We start from the raw sequence: 15,980 nt of genomic DNA, 5'->3' as shown, positions 1-15,980 counted from the left end.
GGGGAGAGTACGAGGGAGCAATACCCGAAGAGGCTTAGCCTAATGGAAGGGTGGGTTCCTCAAGGGATGGGGTGACGGGGGGTAAAGGGGCACTTAGGGGGGCTTAAGGGTTTAGGACCAGGTGGGGGGTTGACACTGGGTGGGGAGCAGAGCAGGGGAAAAAATGCCTCATCACACCAAGATATATATCTCTTCAATAAGAGAGTAACAAGGAAACATTTCCATTATAAGGAAACCCATGGCAACAACCGGTAGGGTAAAAGATGGCCGTAAAATTCATTATATCTCTTGGAACCTAAATGGTTTGAGGTGTGAGCGTAGACGAAGATTGATTTTAAAATATTTAGAGCTTGCACCAGTACAGATATGCCTACTTCAGGAGACTCACTTAAATTTGGTTGAATTTCATGCGGTCTTTTCAAAGATTCCTTGGGTACAGTGTTTTTGTGCTTCACAACAAGTAACGAATACCCGTGGGGTAGCAATTGTTGTCAAAAAGGGTCTTTCATGTAGGATTAAGTCTGTCCAAACGGATCAATCTGGTAGATGGGTAATTGCCCTCCTGGATTTTGGGGGAGCTGAGATGACATGTTCATCTTACTATGGGCCGAACTCAGATGACCCCTCATATTTAGTTAAACTACAAGGAAGTTTAATGTCAGCAAATCCCCCCTGATAGTAGGAGGGGACTTCAATGTAAAACTCGACCCAGTAAAAGACAGTTCTCACTTAAGCCACACCATGGCAACTTCAAAATCACGAAGGGTCATGACAAATTTAATCTTAATCTTAAACCTAGCGGATTTATGGAGATTTAAGGAAAGCACTACCCAGAGATTTACCTACTACAGTAAAAAATATAGACACTCCTCACGGATAGATTATATACTGGTGAATAAAGAAGCACTAAAAAGTTTTATTAGCATTACGGTTATGCCAACTCACTTATCAGACCATGCACCTTTTATTAGCAGTTTATGTAATTAGCGTCCTCAATCAAGATGGACACTGAATAGAGTAATGCTAACGGACACAGAGATAATTCAATCTATAAGTAGATCTTCTTTAGAATTTTTTTCCTTTAACTTGGGATCAACTTCTATCGACCAAGTATGGGATGCCTACAAGGCAAATTTGAGAGGCCTGTTACATGCACAAATAAGTTTAAAAAATCGAATAAAGACCCAGGAGCTACATGCTCTGGAGGGGAAGATTGGTATTCTGGAGATTGAAAGGAGGGAGGCTATAACAGGAGACACTGGGGAACTAGACCGGATAGATAGTAAACTGGAGGAGGCTAGAAAAAATGTCAGGTTTTATTTAGATCAGAAATGTAAGGCACAATGGCAGGCTAGAAATATGGAGATCTTTGAATATGGAGAGAAAGCAGGGGCAATCCTGGCTTGGAAGGCTAGGTTAGATAGGGCAAAGAATGACATCAATGAGTTAATTATTGATAGCAACGGAACTAAATCTAGTAATCCGGAGGAAATACAGTTGGCCTTGTTAACACTATTTTCAGATTTATATAAGGAAGATCTTGAACCTACTCAAGCCCAGATATCTCACTGGCTAAAAGATAAATCTCTTCCAAGCCTAACGGAGGCCTCTAAGGAAGCTCTGGATGCTCCCATTACAATAGAGGAGATATTGACCCAAATAAAGCGAGCATAAACAAAAAAGCAGCAGGGCTTGATGCTCTCCCTAACGAAATATATAAACTACTTCAAGACGACCTCCTACCAGTCCTCCATGGGCTATTTAATTCAATTATTGTTCCAACGGGGTGATGCCTAGATCATGGAGTGAGGCTACGTTAATGTTAATCCTAAAACCAGGGAAGGATCCTCTAGCGGCAGACTCCTATCGTCCAATCTCCCTGCTCAACGCAGATTTTAAAATCTTCATGGGCATATTAGCATTAAGACTGGCGAAAGTGGCACCTAAACTAATCAACCCCGACCAGAAGGGTTTTATACAGGGGAGGGTAATACAAGAACAAACCCAACTACTGATCGGCAATATTGATCTAGCAGAGGCAAGAATAGGCCCCTTGGCAGTGGTGGCAATTGATGCCGCCAAAGCATTTGATCGTGTGTGTTGGAGGTATCTTTGGGGTGTGTTAGAGGTCATGGGAATTGGTCCAGTATACGTGCGGACTATTAAGCATTGTTATTCAGGTGCCTCGGCCAAAATCCTTTTGAATGGCTCACTGACCCCTAGTTTTCCAATTCAGAGAGGGACTAGGCAGGGATGCCCCCTGTCTCCCCTTTTATTTAATTTTTATATAGAGCCTCTAGCTCAAACAATCAGACTGGATAATGCTATCATTCCATTTAAATCATTAAGTTATGAATGTAAACTGGCACTTTATGCCGATGGCGTAATAGTATATACCAGCGATCCAGCGTATGCAATCCCACAATTGGATCTCACGTTGAGGGAATTTGGTAAGGTCTCAGGGTATCGTGTCAACCCAGATTAAACTGAAATAATGTGTTGGAACACTACATATAAGGGAGGCCCTGTAAGCAATGAGTTTAGATACCTTGGAATTAAAATAGTCAAAGATTTAAATAAAATTCCATCAATAAATCTTGGGAAAATCGAAAAAGACATAGATTATTTATTTGCTAAATGTAAGTACCTCCCGCTGACCATCTATGGGAGGGTCAATTTGGTTAAAATGTCGGTGCTCCCCAAATTGACATATATTTTCAATGCAATTCCGTTAATCTTCCCTGGTAAGATTATAGGTAAGATACAGGGCAAAATAGGTAGTTTCATATGGGGTCAAAAAAATGCCAGGATGTCGTGGAAAAAGCTTAGGAGGGAGCTCCTTAAAGGAGGACTAGCCTTACCCGACATAAGCTGGTATATGATGGCCTTTCAGTTTAAAGGGGTAAGAATGTTATTAACCTATCCCGAATTAACTGCTTGGGGAAGAGTACTAGGGGAAATGGTGTTAGTCAAGGGTGGCAGCTGTCAAGGTGGGTTTTTGTATAAATTCGGTGCACCAAGGTTTTTTAAAAGGTTCGGCTAAAGGTTTTGAAATCAGCACTATTAAATTGGTATAAATTGAGGAGGATATGGGGTATTGGATATTTCTCGGATTTTGCTCCAATTTGGGACTCTCCCGGGACTCCACCTTGCATGGGCTTTATTTGATATGTCTCCTGTCTACAATCTCCTTTTTTTCAATGTAACTCAAAGGGGAAAATCAATACCCCAGATTTTTTCAAAATCTCCCTCTTACCAAGTTCAAAATGTTCGCAAGTATGGTACATTGGATCATGGAAGGCAGGAGGAATTGGGGTATGGACATGGAGAGGTGCAACAAACTGACCCTACAGGGCAGGCATCAGGGTTTGCAGCAGCACAATACACCACACAGGGCATGCCGGACGGGAGTGCAGCACAACAATCCATAGAAAGCAATAGGGAGGGGACGGAACCATGCGCATGGCCAACAGAGATCAGAGGGGAATGAGCCAATGGTAGCTAGCTGACCATAATGGGCAGACAGGAGAGAAAGCTGCAGCATAACAGACCATAAAGGGCAGGAGGGACGGATCAGGGGCATTACAATGGAACAGACAAGCCAGGAGGGAGGGAATAGGGGTCTGCACACGGAAACAGAGGGCTGGGGGCAAGGGGCAGGGCAGGAGCAGCAAGGTGACCATGGAGGTTAGGCAGGATGGGCACTAGAAGCAAGACACACCATAGAGAGCAACAGTGAGACTATGATGGCATACACACAGATCATGGAGGGAAGGTGGGAGGGGGTCAGGGGCAGCTAGCTGACCACACAGGGAAGGTGGGAGCACAGAAGACCATGCATGGCAAGCGGGAGGGTTAGTGGCAACACAATGGCTATGATGGGCAAGAAGGAGGGTGCTGGGGCATGCAAAAAGGACCATGGAGGATAGAAGGGAGGGTCAGGACCTGGGCACAGACAAGAGAGTTCAGGGGAAGGGGCCTCACAACAGACCACGCGGGGCAAGCAGGAGAAGCAGTTGCAGCACAACAGACCAGGGAGGGCAGAAGGGTGTGGCAGTAAAATGGACCATGGAGGTCAGGAGGAAGGGGATAGGGGCATGGAATGTGACAGGCAGGGTGGAGGTGGCAGGGACAGGTTACAGTTATCTGACAATGCTAGACAGGTGGGAGCGGAGTGGCAGCTCAACAGAACACTCAGAGTAGATAGGAGTGGCAGGTCCATGGAACATGGTGGGCAAAAAGGATGGAGCTGGGGCATGCACAAAGACATCGGAGGGCAGAGGGAAGGAGAATAGGGGCAGCAAGATAAGCACAGAGGCTAAGCAGGAGGTCAATGATGGGGCATAAAATTGGGCAATGGAGGGTAGGAGGAGTGGACTGGTACATCATGCTAAATGGAGGGCAGTGGCAGCACATCAGACCATGCATGGCAGGAGTGAGGAGGCTAGTCCATGGATTCAGACAACAGAGGATAGGGAGGATGTGGATGGGGCAGCAAGCTAACTGTTCAGAGAACGCGGGAAGACAAGTGGCAGAACAACGGCCACACAGGGCTGTAATAAGGGAGCAGGGATATGGACTTGGACAAGTGATGGCTAGGAGGAGGGAAGGCAGGAGCAGCAAGCTTGGGCGGGGGCAGCACAATGCCAGGCCCTGCTTCCAACCCCCCACCATCCATTGTGATATGCATCTTACTTAACGTTAAAAAAAAACCTAGAAATTTGCTGGAAAAAACAAAGATTACAGGGACGGTATAGGTAGACTCAGTATTCACTCATACACAACCAGTGAAATTCAGCAGTTATAGTTACCTCAGCTAACTATAACTTACGCCCCCGCAATGTACTGCTAATGACCTCAGACATTACATCATTCATGACATGGTCAGTTACATCACTCATGACATCTCTAATGAGCTGAGAATGGAATGGAACTATAATCGCTAGAACTTTATTTAGGGATAGTGTGTGTATATTAACACCCCTTTTTTTTCTTTTCTTTCGTGTAAGAACCATTATAATACGCAACGTGCCCAGATTAATATGGCCGATAGCCTTTCACTTTAAAGTAATGTGTAGTCCACTGTTTATGTTGATGTTTGCAATTCTAAGTATGTTTATAATGAATAAGTCACGTTGACGAATACACAGGTATGGCGGTTACGGGGCAAGATATGCTGAAATGACATTGTGTGCATATTAACACTTGTTTTCTTTTCTTTATTGTATCAATTCCTGAATTTTCACATCGTGACCAGGCCAATATGGCCGCCAGCTTTTAGGATTAAAGTAATGCACTGCTGATGACATCACATATTACATCACTCATGACATGGTCAATGACATCACTGATGACATCATCTACATGATCATCTGATGCACCTCGTCACACACTAAAATACAGACTACCATTCTCGAAACCATAGACACACCAATACTAGTACAGCTACAATATTCTGTGCACTATGCATGCAGACCTCTAATCAGCTACATAGCTTTGATTCAGTGTTTTAAATACTCAGTTAGTACCTATGCAGTCTAGGAATCCTTCTGTCTGTCCCATGCACTTCTCCATTCAACCATCCAGCACTATCTACGTATCCTATCACTCTGCCAATACCTAAGCACTAATAAATTTAGCATGCACACTCTTTGCAGCATGGAAATTACTCCAGTTATTAGTCATATACTTAAGGAATGGCCTAGCCACTAACACAAGTGCAGGTATAATATTTTGTACACTGTGCATGCAGACCTCTAACCAGCTACATACTATTGATGCGATCTTCTTCTAAATACACAGTTAGTACCTATGCAGTCTAGGAATCCTCCTGTCTGTCCCATGCATTTCTCCAATCATCCATCCAGCACTATCTACTTATCCTATCACTCCACCAATACGTAAGCACTTATAAATTAAGTGTTCACTCTGTTTGCAGCACTGTCATCATTCCAGTTACTAGTGGTATTCTTATAAAATGACCTAGGCACCAACACAAGTACACATAAAATATTCTGTGCATAATCCCTACAAATCTCTAAGCAGATACATTCTATTGGTCCACTCCATTAAATACTGAAGTAGTACCCATGCAGCTTAAGATACCTCCTGTCAGTCTCATGCTATTCTTCAATCACCCATCCAGCACTATGTTCTTATTGTATCAGTCTGCCAATACCTAAGCACTTATGGGGCAGATTTACAAGCACCCTGTGCCACCAGTACGTCACTTTTTGTAACGTAGTGATGGCGCCAGGCACTCCTTCATATTTACAAGGAGAGGAAAAGCCACCCTGCGTGGTTTTTCCTCTCCTTGTAAATACGGCCCCTTCATACGCAGAACTTTGAGTTGAAGGGGCGTCCCATAGGTGTTGCTGTGGGTGTTCCCATGCAACACCCATAGAACAAGACACATCTCCAGATTTATGAGAAATCGTAAATCTGGAGATGTGTGTGAATGCTGCGCCATCCTAGAGTTGGTGTACCAAAGCGCAACGAGGAGAATTTTTTCATTTCTCCTCATTTTTTCCTCTTTCAATGCATGCTGCATTCCAGAGCATGCATTGAAAGAGGAAAATGCCTTTACTGATTGTTTTTGTGCAGAAAGGTATCCCTTCCTGCACAAAAACAATCTCCCCACGACACAGACATCCTTGCACCATGTTGCAAGGGTGCCTGTGTCACCGCATGGCTGCAGTTTGTGCAGCAGTGCAGAGGGAAGCAGAGTGTTGCAATATATTTGTGTACATATGTCACATCCCCGTGCTTCGGAAGTGCCACAGTGCAGTGCAGCTAAAGAGCTTGCAGTACTTCCTCATAAATCTTCACCTATAAATTCACCATACACTACTAATGCATTCTTTCAGTCAATCATGCTGTATACATATATTCAACCAAACTTTCACACATTACCTTGCAATTATAGTTCTTTCTTTAACCAGATATGGTAGTTCTGATAAGAACTTTTTTTTTCTTCTTTTTTATTTTGTATTTTTTTTTAACAATTTTGTATTTTTTTTTTTTCAAACAATGAACAAAAAAAAGAATGAATAAAACAGGAAACATTTGGAATTACTTATCATTCCAAAGACAAAACAAAAAAAAAAAAATTAACAACGATGGTTGCGTTGCGCAGCACAAACTGCATCGACCGACTGCTCACCGAAATAAGTTTCTTACACTTCACGCAGTGTTGCTCGAGAAAGGCGAATTCTGGCCTAATGTCCATTGCCGGTGTTTATGAGGACGCTCCAGATGTACTTGTCACAGCAGGTGAGGGGTTCAAAGCAGCTCGCCTCATTTCCTCCCGAGCAAAATTGAGGGGATGTGTGGTCCAGAGATGCTTGTACATAGAAGCAGTGCCACAAGAGTATTTTTTTTCACTGCCTCTTGACAGGACTCGGTCACAAATTTTGCACGTCACCTTTCTCGCATTTACTTTCTTCTCTCCAGGTGGAAAAGTGAAGAATTTCCACACGACAGATTCCGGCATCTGTGGACGTGGTGCCTCCTGCAAGAATTCTTCTTCCGAAGATACTTCCTCCTGCTGCTGTCCAAATGGCATTTTATTTGATATTTTTTGAAAAACACCAAAAAAGCAAGCAAAAAGGGGTCGTGTAGGAAAAGAGATGTCTCTCTAAAGATGCTCCAACAAGAATGATTAAAATGGGTTGGGTCCTTCAATAGTTACAGTGGGAAATGTTATGACCCAATGAAATCTTTTTTTTTTTAGGTCACATGGGATCCGCGCACTCTGCGCTCACGAAGCACACACCCGACGCGACTTCGCGAAAATATATTTAAAAATAATATACGTTTTTTATGAGTACAAATATATTATTTTTATGAATATCTTAGATAGTATCTTGCCCTAATATGTATATTAAACACACATACATATCATTTGAGAACATAAATAAAATTTGCGGGAGTCGTGCACCCAGCGCGCCCCAGCACGTATATGACGTAACGCGGGACCTTCCACCGCGCAAGCATCGCGTACCGTAATGCGCATGTGTCGCGAATGCGCGGGAGCAGGAGTCACGGACTGGTCGCATACCAATCGTGCACATCACGTAATATTAAATGTATATGATGTAACTGAAAAACACGCAGCTGTCGCACACCGTACGCGGATCCTTCACGACGTTTCTAAAATGGCAGCTAGAATCCGCGTCCGCACCGTGATGTGTACGCTTTGGGTGCGCGACTCCGAAGAAATGTGGGAAATTTTATTTTTTAAGAAAATAATATAAATATATTAAATTAAATAAATAAAACAAAAAAATGTAACTATATTTCAGTTTTAATATTTTTTATAATTTTTTTTGCAATGTTCAGAAAAATATATAATGTTATTTAATGAATAAAATATTTAGAAATAAACAGTTAAAAACTGTAGAAAATCAGTACAAAAAAATGGTTATAACTACTATTAGCATTTAAAAAACCTTGGAAATTCACTGAAAAAAACATAGGTTTCAGAAACGTTATAGTCAGAAATTAGCATTTAAAAAACCTTAGAAATTCACAGAAAAAAACATAGGTTTCAGGGGTGTTATATTTAGCTGGACATTTCACTCGTACAAAACCATAGAAATTCCTCTGCTATAGTTAGTTTTGCTAACTATATCTCGCGCGCCCGTAATGCACTGCTGATGATGGCACATATTACATCATTCATGACATGGTCAGTGACATCACAAATGTAATTTTTTTTTTTTTTTTTGTAAAACCGTTTTTATTGCAGAACAATGTAATAAGCAGCATACATTCATAATATTCCTGCACCGCTATTGCCAGTGCCATATCTTACGTGGCCATTTAGGCAGTCGTACACAGCTTGTGAGCCCACATCCCTGAGGCCGGGCAGCGGTGGCAAGTAAATCACTGTACTTAACCATATTTCAATCTGTACATTTGCCGCGAACATAGTAGGGTGTCTGCGTTCCGCTTAGAAGTTTCCTCCCCCCATCTCCCCCCCATCACTTCCCCCTCCCCATTCCCTAGTCAGTGACATCACTGATGACATCACTGATGACATCATCCACATGACAATCTGATACACCTATTCCTACACTAGTATAACCTTTCATCACTCACTGTAAAATACAGAGTACCATATTTGAAACCATTGACACCCCAATACCAGTTACTACGTACCCACTCACTGATTCCTAAGTCTACACACACAACTACCCATTCAACAACAGAATCACTTATACATGCAGTCACTAATTAATAGAACACTATCAAATGCACTTATACACATATATAGACATTGACACATCAGCAGTCATCTTAGTCGGTTATGCAGTCATCCTATTCACTCATGAAAAAAATTAATCACACTTACATTTACTCACTTACACAATTATACACACAACACCTCATTTATTGAAACACATAATAACTCATAGTTAATATGTTAAAAAATCACCATTACAATTATACACTCATTCATTGTCAAGAATTCCTGTCATGCGAGGGGAGGAAAACGGTAACCAGCGAAAACGGACTACATCTCCCAGGATGCTTAGCGGTTGAGAGGTTATGTAAACAGGAGAGCTGTTACATAACTCAAGGAAAACACGCTCTTATGTAAACAGGAGAGCTGTTACATAACTCAAGGAAAACACGCCCTTATGTAAACAGGAGAGCTGTTACATAACTCAAGGAAAACACGCCCTTATGTAAACAGGAGAGCTGTTACATAACTCAAGGAAAACACGCCCTATAAAGGGAGGAACCGGGAGGTACAACGCTGTCGGATATTGTGTTTACACCGACGTACCTGCTTAGTGAAGAGCAGTGTTCCGGAGTGGTGCTCCAGTAAGGCAAGAACGGAGGTAGGTCGAGTCGTTACTCCCTGGGCCGTGTCTTGCCCCATCGTCACCTGTGAAGGACCCGGAAGCTCTACCGGATAACCATAGAGCTTCGCTTTTTGACTCGGCTGAGTCAAAGCGCAGTGGCGCTTTTGCTGGTTGGAGTCGTAACTCCCAGCCCGACCAGAGATACAGGGACTGCCAGCTGTAACGCACACCAGGAGGTGTTTGCCGCGTTACAGACTCGGACGTCCACAGGATCGATCGAGCGGCTGCTCTCGGTTCAGTCTTCTTTGCTTGTGATTGGGGTATCGGTGACGCATCACCAGGAGGTGACTCCGCGTCCCGGTGCAGTCTGAGGAAGAGGTTGAGCGGCTGCTCCCTTCAGGTAGAGACCCCGGCTGGGTGTTTCCCTGACTCCTCGATTCTCCCCAACACTCTTCGTGCCCCTCACAGCCTACCGATTGGCATTGTCGGCCATTTCATTTCTGCCCTCTGTTGGCATACGCCGGGATCGGCGTATATGCAGAGGACGGTTAGGACCATCCGTGCTGTGGGCTGGTAACGTACTTAGCCTGGAGGATTCCAGTGACTATAACCTTTGTTTATTCCTGGTATTATTTTTGCCTTCATTAAAATAACTAAACCTTCACAAGTGGTTGCGTTCTCATTATCGTGTCTGTTAAACGATCCTGAGACGTTCAGGGCGTTACAAAATATCCGACCTTAATAACACTAACTGTCTCCCGGTCGATACCAGACATGGCAACACTTGATGATGTGCTGGCTGCTTTAGCGACCGTGCAAATTGAATTGGCTGCCTCCAGGCAAGAAACAGCCGATGTAAAAGCCAGACTGGATGCTATCCAATTGGACCCGCTCACGCTCAGCACCTCCCTCACGAACCAGACCCCTGCGGTAGTAGTGGAAATGCCGGTAGCCGTCCCCTTGGCAACACCAGAGAGGTACAGTGGGGATCCTAACACAGTGCAGGTATTCCTCACACAAGTGGCGCTACATTTATCGTGCAAACCAAGGGCGTTCCCCACGAGTCAGGCTCGTGTGGCTTTCCTTATATCCTATTTGGCTGGAAACGCGGCACAATGGGCCGTACCTCTGGTGAGCAGGGACGACCCCATCTTATGTGATTGGGGTGCTTTTCGCGAGGAATTCCTGAAGGTCTTCGACAGAAGGGCTGACTCGTACACGGCGGACCGTGAAATGCTTGAGTTGAGACAGGGATCCAACGACCTGGTGCAGTATCTCAACGCGTTCCGAAGGCTGGTTGCGGAAACCAAGTGGCCTGTTGCTAAACAGACGGCTCTCTTCCATCATGGGCTGTGCGATGAGCTCAAGGACGCCGTGGCTCATATTGACCCACAACCCAAGACATGTGAGGGCCTTATCAACCTGGTATTACGGCTGAAACATAGGCTAAGTGAAAGAAAGGGGGATCATGGGAGAAAAGGAAAATCCCTTCCATCCTATGTGACAGTGGGAAGTCCTGAACCTTCCACCGCATCCAAGGGAGAACCCATGGACATCGGCGCAATACGAGCGAGCCTCACAGCCACGGAGAAAGAGTCACGCCGTAAACAAGGATTGTGCCTATATTGTGGCAAAAAAGGCCACTACGTACGTGAATGCCCTGCCAAACCGAAGACGTCACGTTATCGGGCCAACCGGTCGGTAACAGCCGTGGTGGACGTACCGGCGGTAAACTAGAGGACTCCCAGACCAAAGAAGGGGCATCTCGGAGTCACTCATCCATCCCTTCACTTTCCAACTCGGTCACTAAGGGACAACGACACCTGTTTCTCACGGTGCACGTGGGAGTGCATGACCAGTGGATACCCGTTGTGGCCATGGTGGATTCAGGGGCCACTGGCATGTTTATGGACCACAACGAGGCATGCAGGCTAGGGCTAGTGCTTCTTCCCAAAGCTGTACCCGAAGACGTCTATGCTGTAGACGGAAGGCGATTGGTGACGGGGCCCATCGGGCAGCACACGGGGGTCCTTCCGATGAGATGTGGGAGGAACCATTTGGAACAAATCGATTTTAACATCATCCGAGCGCCCCAATATGGCGTCATATTGGGATTGCCGTGGCTACAGAAACACAACCCCTCTGTGGATTGGCCAACACATCGCATCGAACTGACGTCACCGTATTGCATCCTGCATTGTGGAATAGGAACGGAATCCCTTGACGCAGATGAGAGCGGGAGTCAGACGGTGGCTACAGCGGCAGAAAAGGATGTGGCTCTCCCCCAGGCTTATCACAGTTTTGAGGAGGTATTTGATGAGGTGAAGGCGGAAGTGCTACCACCACATAGACAGTTTGACTGCCAGATCGACCTGGTGCCAGGGGCCAGCGTTCCCAGCGGCAGGCTGTATGCCCTGACGGAGCCTGAAAACGTGCATCTCCGGGGGTACCTGGATAAACTCCTCAAGCTAGGATTCATCCGCCCGTCCAAGTCTCCGGCCGCCTCGCCACTCTTCTTCATCCCGAAGGCTAATGGGGAGCTGAGAGCCTGTGTGGACTTTAGGGCATTGAATGCGATAACCGTAAAGAATCGGTATCCCTTGCCTCTCATCAGTGTACTCCTGGAACAGGTCAAGAAAGCTCGTATCTACACCAAGTTGGATTTGAAAGGGGCATACCATCTGGTGCGCATGAGGGACGGAGACGAGTGGAAGACCGCCTTTAAGACCAGGTTCGGCCTTTTTGAGTACCTCGTCATGCCGTTCGGTCTGTGCAACGCCCCGGCAGCCTTTCAGTACTTTTTGAATGAGGTATTCAGAGAGGAGTTGGATATCTACGTGGTCGTATATATCGACGACATCCTCATCTATTCGTCCAGTGTGGAGGAGCACGTACACCACGTCAAAGCTGTGCTCCAAAAGCTGAGGGAAAACATGCTGTTTTGTAAACTCAGCAAGTGTGACTTCCACGTCACATCCGTGGAATTCCTCGGAGTGATGCTGAGTCCAGAGGGACAGGAGATGGCAGAACGAAAGATCAAGGCGGTGAAAGAATGGCCGGTGCCCCAAAGCGTGAAGGACGTCCAAAGTTTCATTGGCTTCGCCAACTTTTACAGGCGGTTTATAGATGGATTTTCAGGATTGGTGGCCCCAATCACACAGCTACTGAGGAAGTCCAAGGAGTTTGTCTGGTCCCCTGAAGCGAACAAAGCCTTTGAGGCCCTGAAAAGCGCCTTTGGTAAGGCACCGGTGTTGGCTCACCCCGATCCGGATCTCCCCTACGTGGTGGAAGCGGACGCATCGGATGTGGCGCTGGGGGCTATCTTGTCCCAACGCAACCACGACACAGGGGTGCTTCATCCCGTTGCGTACATGTCCCGCAAACTCAACGACGCCGAACGCAACTACCATATCGCGGAGAAGGAGCTTCTCGCAATCAAGGACGCCTTCACCGAATGGAGGCATTGGTTGATGGGGGCAAGACATGTGGTATCGGTGTACACGGACCATCGGAACCTACAGTTCATGACGGCCACAAGACACCTTTCTCCCAGACAGCTGCGGTGGATGATCTTCTTTGCGGGGTTCAACTTCCGCATCACATATCGGCCGGGGACGGAAAACCGGAAGGCGGACGCCCTGTCCCGTCAATCTGCAGTTAAGGAACCATTGCCTGAGACCGAGCATTCCATCATTTCCCCGAGGATGGTATTGGGGGTTATCCAACCGGATACTTTCCTGAGGGGAATAAAGAGAGGGATCAGGTCATTCGCATGGCGGAGGTGGCTCCTCAGTCACAGAGAATGGCAGCTGAAGGACGGGATACCCCTGAAGGGCAGGTGCCTATTGATACCCACGCCTAGGCTAAGGAAACAAGCATTCATCTGGTGCCATGACTCTCCATGCGCAGGTCATTTGGGCTTTGAAAAAACGGTGGCTAGCATGGGACGGCATTTCTGGTGGCCAACCATGAGAGTGGATGTCAGGAGGTGGGGACAGGAGTGTCCTACGTGTGCTACCATGAAGGCCGACCATGGCCGAACCCAAGGGCTCTTACATCCACTTCCGACCCCGGATAGACCATGGGATAGCATATCACTGGACTTCGTGGTGGGCCTACCGGTAGACCAGGGGATGACGGCAATACTGGTGGTGGTGGATTACTTGACGAAAATGGGGCACTTCATCCCCTGCAAGAGAGTCCCTACGGCCGGGGAATTGGCGTCACTACTCCTAAAGAATGTGGTACGACTGCATGGATTACCTGGGGTGATCGTGTCGGACCGGGGGTCGCAGTTTACTGCGCAATTCTGGAAGACTTGGTGCACTGCGCTGCATGTTAAGACCGCCCTGTCCACCAGCTACCACCCTCAAACGGACGGCCAAACCGAGCGCCTGAACCAAACGCTCAAACAGTATCTGCGATGTTTTGTGGACCAGGGCAGGGAAGAATGGGTCGACTTGCTATGGGTTGCAGAGATAGCCTATAACAACGCCACTCACAGCTCCACACAGTCATCTCCGTTCTATAGCAACTATGGCCAACATCCCAGGTTCTTGCCATTTCTACATCCGTTCAGAGAGGACAGGATTCCCGCCACAGCGGACAGGGTGGCACACATAAAAGACACGTTGATGCGCTCAAGGGCTGTCCTAATAGAGGCCAAGAGAAGATACAAGGCTGCGGCAGACAGGAAGAGAAGGCCCGGGCCACTGTACCGCACTGGAGACTACGTCTGGATATCCACAAGAAACATGAGGTTTCGAAAGAACAGTGTGTTCCATCCCAAGTACATGGGCCCCTATCGAATTACCAAGTGTATGGGTCCCGTGAACGTGAAGGTGTGCTTGCCCCAGTCATTGCGGATACACCCTGTCTTTCATGTATCATTGCTCAAACCAGCACCCTCCAAGCCGTCTGGGACACCTAGGCCGGTATGCGTGGAGTCGGAGGTGGAGTATGAAGTGTCGGGCATACGGGCGTCCAAATGGCGCAGGGGGAAGCTGTGGTACCTGGTTGCGTGGAAAGGCTATGGCCCGGAGGAGCAGTCATGGGAACCGGCTGAAGGGGTTCATGCTCCGCGCTTAGTCTCCTTGTTCCATCGGCGTTTTCCTGCCAGCGCTGGACCCGTGGGGAGCCGCTGAGAGGGAGGATGTACTGTCAAGAATTCCTGTCATGCGAGGGGAGGAAAACGGTAACCAGCGAAAACGGACTACATCTCCCAGGATGCTTAGCGGTTGAGAGGTTATGTAAACAGGAGAGCTGTTACATAACTCAAGGAAAACACGCCCTTATGTAAACAGGAGAGCTGTTACATAACTCAAGGAAAACACGCCCTTATGTAAACAGGAGAGCTGTTACATAACTCAAGGAAAACACGCCCTTATGTAAACAGGAGAGCTGTTACATAACTCAAGGAAAACACGCCCTTATGTAAACAGGAGAGCTGTTACATAACTCAAGGAAAACACGCCCTATAAAGGGAGGAACCGGGAGGTACAACGCTGTCGGATATTGTGTTTACACCGACGTACCTGCTTAGTGAAGAGCAGTGTTCCGGAGTGGTGCTCCAGTAAGGCAAGAATGGAGGTAGGTCGAGTCGTTACTCCCTGGGCCGTGTCTTGCCCCATCGTCACCTGTGAAGGACCCGGAAGCTCTACCGGATAACCATAGAGCTTCGCTTTTTGACTCGGCTGAGTCAAAGCGCAGTGGCGCTTTTGCTGGTTGGAGTCGTAACTCCCAGCCCGACCAGAGATACAGGGACTGCCAGCTGTAACGCACACCAGGAGGTGTTTGCCGCGTTACAGACTCGGAAGTCCACAGGATCGATCGAGCGGCTGCTCTCGGTTCAGTCTTCTTTGCTTGTGATTGGGGTATCGGTGACGCATCACCAGGAGGTGACTCCGCGTCCCGGTGCAGTCTGAGGAAGAGGTTGAGCGGCTGCTCCCTTCAGGTAGAGACCCCGGCTGGGTGTTTCCCTGACTCCTCGATTCTCCCCAACACTCTTCGTGCCCCTCACAGCCTACCGATTGGCATTGTCGGCCATTTCATTTCTGCCCTCTGTTGGCATACGCCGGGATCGGCGTATATGCAGAGGACGGTTAGGACCATCCGTGCTGTGGGCTGGTAACGTACTTAGCCTGGAGGATTCCAGTGACTATAACCTTT

This window comes from Triturus cristatus, chromosome 3_1 (genome assembly GCF_964204655.1).
Source record: "Triturus cristatus chromosome 3_1, aTriCri1.1, whole genome shotgun sequence".
In the NCBI taxonomy this organism is placed as follows: Eukaryota; Metazoa; Chordata; class Amphibia; order Caudata; family Salamandridae; genus Triturus; species Triturus cristatus.
This window is presented reverse-complemented; position numbering follows the sequence as displayed.